Here is a 12,416-nt window from a genome sequence, read left to right as displayed (position 1 = left end):
TTCTCGTTTGGTAATTTATATATTTTTGAATGTAACATTTTTCACATGTATTATTAAAATTGTTCTACATTTTCTGAAATCAGTTGTGTCTTTTTCAAATTTTATTCATAGGAACATCTGCAAGTAAGATCAAATTTTGGTGAGTAATCGTTATGTTTGTGCCTGAATTCACCTGAGGTGTTGAGAAAAATCTCAATACACTGAGTTATAGGATTTAAACTCAACATTAGAGTCTAGTCGAATAAAAATTTTCATTTATCAAAATAACAAAAATGATAATAACTATAAATTTATTTAATGAACCAACACAAACATATTTACATTTTATAATGAATTGTCGCCCAACGCTGATCTTGATTGCATAGCTTGATTGTACAACTTGATTACACAGCTTGATTGCAATTATTCAGTTGAATTGAAATTTAGAAAAAATCTAAATTTTAAAGAAATTCACTGAAAAAATAATAACAGAAATATGGACACAAGAAGAAACAAGAAAAATCAACAGCCTGAACAGACAACTGAAGAAAATGTAGAAGAAATGCAGCAAATAGGTGACACCAGAATAAAAGAGCCTACAAGACAATCATCTATGGACATGAATGAATTGTTCGAAAGATTAGAAAGAATGAGGGAAGATGAAACAGAAAGACTGGAAAGAATAAGACATGAAGATATGGAAAGATTAGAAAGAATGAGGAAAGAAGAAACAGAAAGCAGGAATGAAGATGTGAAGAAGCTATGTAAAAAAATAGATGAACAGGCAAATGATGTGAAGAAATTAGAAGAAGAAATTAAAATAAATCATATTAATCTGGAAGAAGAGTTAGAAGAGTATATAATGTCTATAGAAGAAAGGGTAGAAAAAATTTCACAGGAGATGAAAGATCATATAAAAGAAAGCGAAGGACAAAGTGACTAGGTACATGGAAAAATAAATATTGTAGAAAAAGTATTGGTGCAGAAAATCAATACAAGGAGAGAAGAAAATGAGAATTTGAATAAAAAAATTATTAAGGAAAATAAATTAACCAGGAAAAGTTTAGAGAACAAAAAAATAATATGAATGAAAAAGTAATAGATATCAACAATAAAATGAAACAAACGGAGAAAAACCTAATTAATAGAGAAGTAGACCAATTATAGCAATAGCAAATGAAAATTAATTGATTTTCAACGGTAACATAAAAAAGCAACATCCAATACCATTCATAGAATATATTAAAAACAAATATGAAAGTTTTACATCCCAAGAAATGAAAGAACTCGTTACGAGTCAACTACAAGATGAGGCATTATTGTGGTTTAACTTCCTGACATAAATACGCAATGCAAATATATAACTCTTCACAATATTTGAATTGAAAATTTACAGAAGAATATTTTTTAATTTAATTATCCAACACTTTGATAATAATCTTGAGGAAACAATGATGCTTTATAATTTCAACGACATGGATAGTTTTTGTCAATTCTCAATGACACAGGAAAGACGGAGAAATAATTATGATAATTTACAAAATGGGGTGAATAATAGTAATAACCAACAAGATTATCGTAATAATGAAAACAACAACTATAATAACAGAAATTCTTATAATCAAGCATATATGAGACAACATACCAATAGAAATTATAATAATGATTATGCCAATAACAGATACAATAGTAATAATAGACAACAAAATGATAACAATCGCTATAATAAGAATAATGTTCACAATAACAATAATCATAGTACACAACGAAACAACTATAACAGAGATAATAATAAAAGTTATCACAAATTCGTACAAAATAGACATAATAACAATAATAACAGATATTACAACAATAATAATAATATATACAGACGAAGAGGTAGAAATGTAGATAGGGACAGTGACAGAGACGATAGGGCTTATAATAATGACAGACAGGACTATAGAAATAGACAACAAAGAAGAAGTAGCAGTGCAGAGGAAAACAGACATATAAAAAACGAATGAAAGATAATTAATATACCTCATAAAACAATTAAAAAATTAAAAATCTGTCGGATTAGATAATATTTAATCAGAAACACTCAAAGCAATAATTTCCCAAATAGTCGAACCACTCGCGTACATATTCAATACTTGTATCAAAATTGGTCTATGGCCAACCGCCTTCAGAAACTCTGTTGTCACACCTATACACAAAATAGGCGATAAATCTAAGGTCGACAACTATAGACCTATATTATTAATAACTCACCTGTCCTAACTTTTCAAAAAGTTATTGAAAAACAGATTGATATCTTATCTTGAAAAATACTGTATTATCTCGAATCACCAATTTGGCTTCAAGAAGAATACATCCACAGAAGACGCAATTCATGAACTGACCAAAAAAATCAACAGTGCTGTTAGTGAGAATGAAGCATGCTTATGCCTATTCATACATCTGTCGAAAGCTTTCGACATTGTAAACCATCCCTTACTCTTGCATTCTCTAGAAGACATTAGCTTCCTAGGAAATTCACTGAAATTATTCGAAAGTTATTTCTCAAAGAGAAAGCAAGTAGTAAGAATTGACAACATACTGATAATCGAATAAAATACCAAGTATGGTGTACCACAAGGAACCGTTCTAGGTCCTATTCTTTTCAGTATATATATATATATATATATATATATATATATATATATATAATATATATATATATATATATATATATATATATATATATATATATATATATATATATATATATATATATATATATATATATATAAATGTTTTTTTTGCGGTAGAGGGTGGTGGGGATTTAATAAGATTTGCTGATGAGGCAGTTATATTATATGAAGACGAGAGCTGGATTTCTCTTAAGGAAAAAGCAGAAAAAGGTTTTAGTCGTATTAAAACCTGGTTAGAAACAAACTCCTCACAGTAAATTTAGAAAAAACGAATTACATGACATTCACGTGCAACAAATCAAGACACGTTCCCTTCTACAATTTTGAGGTCAACATTCAAGGTCTACCCATCAAAATTCAATCAGTAGAAAGAATCAAATATTTGGGCGTCTTCATCGATTGTCATTTAAAGTGGAATTTACATTTACATTTACAAAATGATAATAGGACAGATACACAACAGACACACAATTAGGGGGAAACTTCAAATAATCCACGAAATTTTCAGTAAGCAATCTACCAACAACAAATTTTAACAAAATACAATATGCAGAAATTCACCAACATCCTAGGTAATTTATAGAAATTGAAAAAACTTACTTCAGAAATGAATAATGATATTATAAATCAAGTAAATAAATTCAAGTAAATTTAATTAATAATGAGAATAGAGTAACAGACGAATACGTTCATAAAATAGAGGTTAAAGGAATACAAAATTTCAAATCTGAAACAAACCCTACTCCTTATCAATATCGAAATCAAGTTCAACAAGAAATAACAAAAATGATAAAACAGAAAATAATTGAAAGATTCAATTCAAAATACATTAATCTTATCATAGTTGAACGAAAATAATGGTGAATTGAGATTATGTTTGGATGCTAGAAATAATGATAAATACAACACACCTCAATATAAGGCACCTTTGAATATTGATGCGATTTTCGGAAACATCACAAATGCAAAAATATTTTCTAAAATAGATTCAAAACATAGTTTTTGGTTAATTCCACTTCACAAAGACAGTAGGGTTTATATAGCATTTTCAATAGATGGAGTCTTGTTTAGATTCAGAGTAGTTCCATATAGTTTGCAGAGTTCTTCTTCAGCTTTAGTTAGGACAATCCATACAATTTTAGATAAATACAATGAATTTATTCTTCATCATATTGACATCCTAATATATTCCACAGAATGGGAAAGTCACCTGAAACATATTAAATTATTCATAAATGAATTGGATGAAGCAGGATTGGAAATTAATATTGACAAATATACATTTTATCAAACAGAAGTGACTTTCGTAGGATATAAATTAGACACCGAAGGTATAAGTATAAATGAAGAGAGGATAAGAGCCATTATGGAATATAAAAAACCAACAAATTAAAAAACAATAGGTAAGGGGAATTTTAAATTACTTCAAAAAATTAATGCCAGATATTAGTGAAAAAACTTTGAATTTAGTAGAATTGTTAAAGAAAAACAACAAATGGAAATGGATACAGGAACAAGAAAATGCTTTTAACACTATCAAATTAGAATTTGCTACTAATTTCAAAATTTATCATCCAAATTATAAGTTACCATTCATTTCAAGAACTGATGCATCAACGTTTGAACTTGCCGGAGTATTATTGCAAGTACAGCAAGGAGGAGAGGTACCCATATGTTTTGTGTTAAGAGTGACCAAAACATATGAACAACACTATAATATAACGAAACTAGAATTTGCAAGCATTATCTTTTTTATTACTCAATTAAGATTTTACTTACTGGGATCAAAATTCATTATTGAGGCAGATCACATGATCTGTCACATGTGATGAATTATAAATTGTTGAATAAGAGAATACATTGAGGTGTATTACTTGCAAGAGTATGATTCTGAAATAATTCATATAAAAGGAAAAGATAGTATTGTTTCGATGCATTAACAAGATCAGATGGCAAAGTAAAAAGAGAAAGAACATTACAAATTGGAGTAAACATATCAATAGACCAACAAGAAATATTTTCATATAACGAAATAGTAGAAGATCAAAATTTGATTTATGACCTGTTTCTATAGAGTGTTGTGCTAATGCACATGATTTTTTATTGAGCTTTATATCACTTTCATGTGAAGTTACTCTATCATTAATTATTCTAGATGTTGTTCCAATATAATTCAAGTTACAATCATTACAAGGAATGTTATAAATCACATTCGACTTTTTTGTTGTATCAGTTTTATCTTTCAATTTAGTATTCAAATTCCTTATACTTTCAATATTTTTTTGGCATATTTTGATATTTTGTTCATTATGAAAAAGTTTTATGATATTTGAAGATAAATTTCCAAGGTTAGGTATAGATTTATAAGAAATATTGATAGGTGAACTATCATTACATACATTTCTGTTAATTACATCAGAATTTGTATTATTGCCAGTGTTGAAAATTATTTTATTAAGAAGTTTTCTGGGATAAGAATTATCGATCAATATGTCTCTAAGAAGTCTGAGATTTTTTTGCTTGAGGGAAGGGTGTACTAATTTTTCTATTCTTTTTTTCAAACAGAGTATTAAATTAATTTTAACTGATTTTTTGTGAAAGGAATAGTAATTGATATATCTTCCTGAATTCGTAGGTTTGACATACCAATCTATAATCAGAGAATTAACAGTTTTACAAATAACTCTTGTATCAAAAAAAGGAAAGATCTGGTTATTTTCTATTTCGATAGTAAATTAATTGTAACTTCTTATCATATCTATTGACAACATCAAGAATTTCATTAGATTTGTCATAAGGAATTGCACAGATGACATCGTCAACATATTTCTTTAAAAAAGGAATTTTAAAACTCAATTTGGGAAGTATGTTTTCAAAAAGATCATCCATTACGTATTAAGCTATAATAGGAGAAATAGTAGCTCCACTTGGTGTACCAAGAATTTGTTTATAGTATTTACCTTCGAAAGAGAAATAACTTGAGTTGAAGATGAAACCAATTATTTCAATAATTTTTTTTTGGTTTATTGAATCACTATAATATAACGAAACTAGAATTTGCAAGCATAATCTTTTATATTACTCAATTAAGATTTTACTTACTGGGATCAAAATTCATTATTGAGGCAGATCACATGATCTGTCACATGTGATGAATGATAAATTGTTGAATAAGAGAATACATTGGGGTGTATTACTTTTGCAAGAGTATGATTCTGAAATAAGACATATAAAAGGAAAAGATAGTATTGTTTTGATGCATAAACAAGATCAGATGGCAAAGTAAAAAGAGAAAGAACAATACAAATTGGAGTAAATATATCAATAGACCAACAAGAAATATTTTCATAAAACGAAATAGTAGAAGATCAAAATAAATCAGAAGCAAAAGATATTATGAAATGTAGGAAAGTCAATGGAATTTGGGTGAAGACAATTAAGGATCTGGAACTATATGTAATTAGTAAAGATGATAGTATGATATATTAAAGTATTTACCTGAACATAATGGTCATCCTGAAGTGAGAGAAGCATGGATATTGTTTAGAAAAAATTATTTTTGCAGAAAAGATATCCAAATCATCAAAGATTTGACTAATAATTGTAATATTTGCCAATTATATAAAAGTTAAAATTTTGTTAATACAAATATTCCAAGAAATATAATTACCGCGAATAAATTAGAAGGAATTGCCATGGATTTTATTAGTGAACTTATAACAACCACGGATAGAAACAAACATATTCTTGTAATTGTAGACATCGTCACAAAATTTATAAAATCATATCCTTGTAAGAGAACTAATGTACAAGTGATAACAAATTGTCTTCAACAATATTTCAATGGAATAAGTTGACCACAAAAATGTATTTTAGATAATGCTTCATACTTTCAAAATGATAAATTTGTAAATGTTTGTCATAAAAATGAAATAAAATTAATATTCACCAGTATAAGATATCCAGATTCAAACCCATCTGAGAGATATATTCAAGAGGTGATTAAATTTGTCAAGAAATCGTCAAGAGAAGATCATCAATGTTGGGAAAAGAATTTACCAGAGGTAGAGAAATATCTCAAACATTTAACACACACAGTCACAGAAATCAGTCCATATTTTTTAATGATGGGACAACATCCTCTCAGGAAATGGCTGAAAGAAGAAAATAAATCATTTAAAAACATTTCAACAGAAGTACGAATATAAAAGCAGTAGGAGATATTAAAAGAGAATAAATAATAAAAAAAGACATAGAAATATAATATTTAAAAAAGGTCAATTAGTATTGATAGGAACTAATAGAGTAACAGATTTTAAGAAGAACAAATGTGCAAAGTTACTTCCTATATTTGAAGGACCATATGAAATTGTAAGTGAGAATAATATGAATAATTATAAATTAAAGTATTCAAATGATGAAAGAATTAGAGGAATTTTTAAGAATAATGATATTTATTTATATAAGCAAACATAATTGCTTATATAAATAAATAATTAATCATAATTGGAAGTACGAGATATATTTTTTGTTTATTTAAAAAAATATATCTAATACTTGAGGTATTTGTTATAAAAAGACTCCTAAACAACAATGTGTAGAGATATTCACAACATCACAGAAAAGTTCATATACAGGAGTATAGCGAGGACACCCTGAACATGTATTGAAGTTCACGGACTTGGCAGGAAACAAATACAAAAGAGTGGGTAATTCAAATTTCAAGATTCGTGTAGTAAATTCCAATAAATTTCGAAAAACAGATAACCGATATAGTTTATAAATAAATGTCGGATGAAATCAAATCGATATCTTTTATGAAAAATTGGAGAAGACATTGTATATTATTGTATTGAATATTAATAAGTAAAAGTAAATTCAGTGAAAACCAACCTGATAAATCGAGTTCTAATTCGATTTCCCAGATCCAGCTTCGAAGTTTAGAAAACACACCACCCACCTACATCAGAGAAAAACCAGGTATTAACGATTTCACTTCAAATAAAATATATGCATATATAAAAGCAATTGTCCAGAAATAAAATAACAGGACAATCAAATCAAACTTTGAATCCAGAAATAACGTTTGCAAACCAAATGAATCACAGTAACCCTGAATAATCAACTGACATTTTACAAACAGTGCGTTCGTGTCATATTCATTCAAGCATACTCTATAAATATTCTGAAGGTATGTATATATTCCAAGAATATTCTATGAAAATTTGGAATAAATACGTTCATTTTATGAAATAGAGGAAATATTCCATGATCTGGTGCTGTGTGGGTTACTTATTATTGGTTGGAGAAATAATCAATTGCATATATTTATATCACTTTCAACAATTGGATTATCCGGTTCCTCAATTTTTTTGATTTTCATCTGCAATTTCAACAGAAAACATATTGAAGTAATTAGCTGTTTCTGTATTCGTTGGAAGTTCAAGTTCATTATCCGCTACAATATCACAATATTCAAATTCCATTTAATTCCGCTGTTTGTTGATTCAATTATATTCTCTTAGATTTTTTCATGTGATATTGCGCTTCTTCAATTTTATGTATTCACTCCCATTTTCTTTTTTGGAAGTTTTCAAATGATTTATTAAAAAATACTTCGTGGGTTTTATGTAGGTGATTTGATTTGAAGTACCTACTGTTTTCCACGTTCCATTTCTATAATATTTTTCTAACTTGTAATGATTTGAAAATTCATGTGTACTTTTAGATTCACATATACTATGTTATTTCAAAAGTTCTGTTCATTTTTATGAGTCTACTTCAAACTGTTAAATCTCAGTGAAAACCTATTGAATTCAATCGAGTAAGCGCTATTTAAATCAGTGCACCTTCGCCAAAGTAGCACAATTCGATTAATTTTGTTAGCATGAGAATTGCGTACTCGGGATTTGAGTAGACAAATATTTCGAAACAACCTGAGCAATTGCCAATTCCAGGATTACTTGTGATCGACAGGAGCAATAAATAGTGACTGGTTATGTCACTTTTGAAAATATCGGGTTTGAGATCTATTTTATACAAGCGTGATTAATTGAAGATTCAGTTCAGTTGATGCACCCATATTGGAAAAATATTTTGAGTCATTGTCATCTACATTTCAATTTATATCATCATTTTGTAGAAAACGCAATACTGTACCGACACATGAATAGTGATGCAAAAATATGAAGACAAATGGTTTTCTATTCTTTCATAACAATTCCAACTGGAATGGAAATAAATTAATAAGAAAACCACCGACGTCACGCGACTAGTGCAAGGATTGAAGTTTGCATTTATTTTTTTCTCATGTTTTGAGATATCATTCAAGTTGAATTTCATGGATTGTGAATGAAAGTTATATTGTGGGCTAACATGTTAATATATGGAATAAATTGAAGGTCGGTCGGTAGCCAGGCGGTTCGACGTGGGTGTTTTGTTCACTCACTCGAATTGACTGCCGTGTTGGTCGGTGGTTCAAGACTAGGACCAGGAGTGCGACAGCTGGTTAACGAAAAAATAGATTTGAAACAGATTTTTTCAAACAGAAAAAAAATTTATATTCGAAACAGTTATTTTTATTTTGGAATTCATAAATATGTACACACATGCACACCCACGCATACCACCATGAATACCAACATGCATGCACACCCAAACATATTTTAATTTTTTCATATTCCGGATGATTTCAGTTGATTTAACATCCAGATCAAAGATGATATCAAATTATCACCCTTCTTATTCTTCAATGAATATATTCAATATATTCGTTCTAGGTTCATTTTTAACCACATCTTCGGTTCCCTTCTGAAGTGTTTTTCCAATTATAGTTCTCGCATTTCTATCGAAAACTTACGATAAATATGTGATCCCGAGAAAAGTGACTTTTTATTGTAATACATTTTTTATTGTCATTGTCTGTTTGCTATATTATGTCTAGTGTCGTAATACTGTTGAATACTGGTCAGTTTCTCTCCTGTGTTTATGTTGAATCATTAGCATTTAATATCCATCAGACCACTCAGTTTGTGGAAAATGTCACTGGGATTGGTATGTTTTTTACAGTCACCCATTTTTATTATTGCTTCAAATGAATACTGTGAGCGTCACTTCAAGCTGCTATTCCATATTGGAAATAAGTTACAGTAAGTGGGTAAACGATTGTTGTCATATCTTGAATGTCTAATACAATTCTGAGCTGTTCAATCCTGAACAGTGATTATCCTAGTTTGATGACTGATGCTTTTAAATGAATATCTTGTTTCAAGTTGTGGAATCGGCCGCGGTGGTAGTAATCCAGTCATTTAAGCTTAAATTAGGAAAGAATCTCGGAATTCGAGATACCCAGCTGTAAGTCTGTAAATACTTGTATATTGACACCCTAAAAGTTGTCTCAAAACCTACATATGATAGAGTGTAAGCAACTATTAAATTTCAAGGTCAAAGGTCACAAAAATCGGTTTTTTGCGCTTTTTTTGGGAAATATCTCATTTCCTATGGGTTTTTTGCTATTTGTATTCACCATCGATATTGTAGAATACAAAATTCTCTACAAATTTTATTTGAAAAAATTTTTTATACGGTGAACCGTTTTCGAGATAGAGGGCGGAGAGCGCGCGGTCACAGCATCACTGCAGGTTTCCAGTGTTAACAAATCTGTAAAAATAAATGATTGTAAAGTTGCAGTGGATCCATTATTTCTCTTCCAAAGAATTACTGTCAGCAAACAATTTGAAAGTAATCTTGAAGAATATCTTCAATATGAATTGGGTCCGTATCCAACAGCTCTATTTGATAATGATGGCATGAGAAAAACAACAAAATCGTCATTGTATGACAACATGAGCCCAATTGATTTTGTTCTCAATGAAAATAATGTGACGTTCATTATTGATGGCGGATTTCTTCTTCATCATGTTGTATGGAGCAGAGAAGATACTTTTTCTATTATTTTTGATAAATACATGAATTATTTACAAAGGCATTACAGTTCCAAAATAATTGTTGTATTTGACGAATATTCAGACTACAGTAAGAACGTAAAAGCTATGGAGCAGCAGAGAAGACCTGCTGCACTTTCAAAAACGTATGAAGTTTGTTTCCATGAAACAATGGTTGTACCAGTTACTCAAGAAAAATTCTTATCAAATCGAAATAACAAAGATAAGTTCATTAATATGTTATTTGAAAAATTACAAGCTGCAAATATTACTACTTAACAAGCCAGAGATGATGCGGATGTTCTCATTGTTGAAACTGCAATTGAAGAATCAAAGTCTAAAAAAACTGCAGTTATAATAGGACAAGATATTGATTTACTTGTCATTTTAATTGAACGTACACTGTCTTACGAACGAGAAATTTTTCTTTAAATAAGTTGGGAAAAGTAATGTAAAAACGGAGATATACTCGACTAAAAGTTTTGATAATTATCCTCATTCTAAAAAACATATTTTATTTCTGCACGCATTAAGTGTCTGTGACACAACTTCTGCGCTTTTTAAAAAGGAAAAAAAAATCATTTTTAAAAGTTTTTGAGAAACTGACAAATTTGGATGAACTAGCTGCAGCATTTGAGGAAGAGAATTGTTCGGCCCAGAGATTATTAGAGAGTGGAACTCAAACCTTATTGGCAGTCTATAATGCTCCAAAATCTGGGAAAAGTCTCGATCATCTTCGTTATATGCATTACGTCAAGTCTACAAAACTTAATAAACCTGTGCAGCTTTCAAATATTCCACCAACAAGTGCAACTGCTCATCAACACTTCAACCGTGTATATTATCAAGTTCAAAGTTGGTTAGGACATGATTTGGAACCCCAGGTATGGGGTTGGGCAATGCGAAACGATTTTCTGGAGCCTATCGTGACAATTTTACCACCTGCTCCAGAAGATTTGTTAAATACAATTTTCTGCAACTGCAAGAGCGGTTGTCGTTCGCGATGCGGATGCAGGAAAGCGGGCTTGCAATGCTCTTTAGCTTGTGGCCAATGTAATGGGCAAGCTTGTCTCAATGCTCTACCATATCAGAGCGACATTAACGAAGATGGAACCTTTGACCCCGAAATCATGGAAGAACTTTATACAAATATCGTTGAAGACGATAATGAAGACCAGTTTGAAACTTACCAGCAGCCAGAAGACGACGATGAAGAGGAAGAAGATGATTGAAATTATAAATTGTAGTTTTTGTACCCTTTATTCCATCTCTCTACTTTCAATAAAAATAAATGTATTCAATGATATTTTTTTATAAAAATATTAATTCATAATCTATTTGTTTTTTTTTTCATCATGTAAAAGTTATAAATATTAATTATAGTCCCTTCATAATTTGTTGATAGCTCACTGCAAGTTTGACCCTCATTAGAGAACTGAAATACAGAGAGGACAGCTAATATGATATAATAACAAAAACCAAACTAAAACTGGCAGTTTAAGATGTTTTCGACTAACCCACCTTGTATCTGAAGAAATACAATACAGCTATAAAACTTTTAATCCGATTATGTAGGTATTTTGAGTGGAAATGAGTGACCAGTGTCGTAGAGTATATGATTAAAACATTAGTTACTTTAAATAAATAAATATATTAATATTTTTAAACTGTAGGTACTGTAAACTGTATTTTTATTTTAAAAAAATTTCTTTATTTTATTCAAAAATAATAAGTTACTTGTAATTTGTAAAAGATACATTTATTTAATTAATATCTATTTTTAAATGATATAAACTACGATAACTCACAAAACTAT

At 29.4% G+C, this 12,416-nt stretch overlaps 1 long non-coding RNA gene across 1 annotated transcript in view; it reads right to left on the bottom strand.

Moving 5' to 3' along the window:
• Positions 1 to 2,734: 2,734 nt before the first annotated feature.
• LOC111505546 (uncharacterized) overlaps positions 2,735 to 12,416 on the bottom strand; it is a 33,029-nt gene continuing 23,347 nt past the window's right edge. The window contains exons 3-4 of the long non-coding RNA XR_002722147.2: positions 7,551 to 7,617; positions 2,735 to 3,867 (exon numbers count right to left, since the gene is read on the bottom strand). This is a non-coding gene — a long non-coding RNA (uncharacterized lncRNA). The remainder of the gene's footprint in view (positions 3,868 to 7,550; positions 7,618 to 12,416) is intronic.

Source organism: Leptinotarsa decemlineata, unplaced genomic scaffold (assembly GCF_025532065.1).
Source record: "Leptinotarsa decemlineata unplaced genomic scaffold, Ldec_3_MD MMD2_tig00078340_RagTag_RagTag, whole genome shotgun sequence".
NCBI classification, from domain to species: domain Eukaryota; kingdom Metazoa; phylum Arthropoda; class Insecta; order Coleoptera; family Chrysomelidae; genus Leptinotarsa; species Leptinotarsa decemlineata.
Note: the sequence above shows the minus strand (reverse complement) of the source record. Positions and strands in the feature narration are given on the sequence as shown.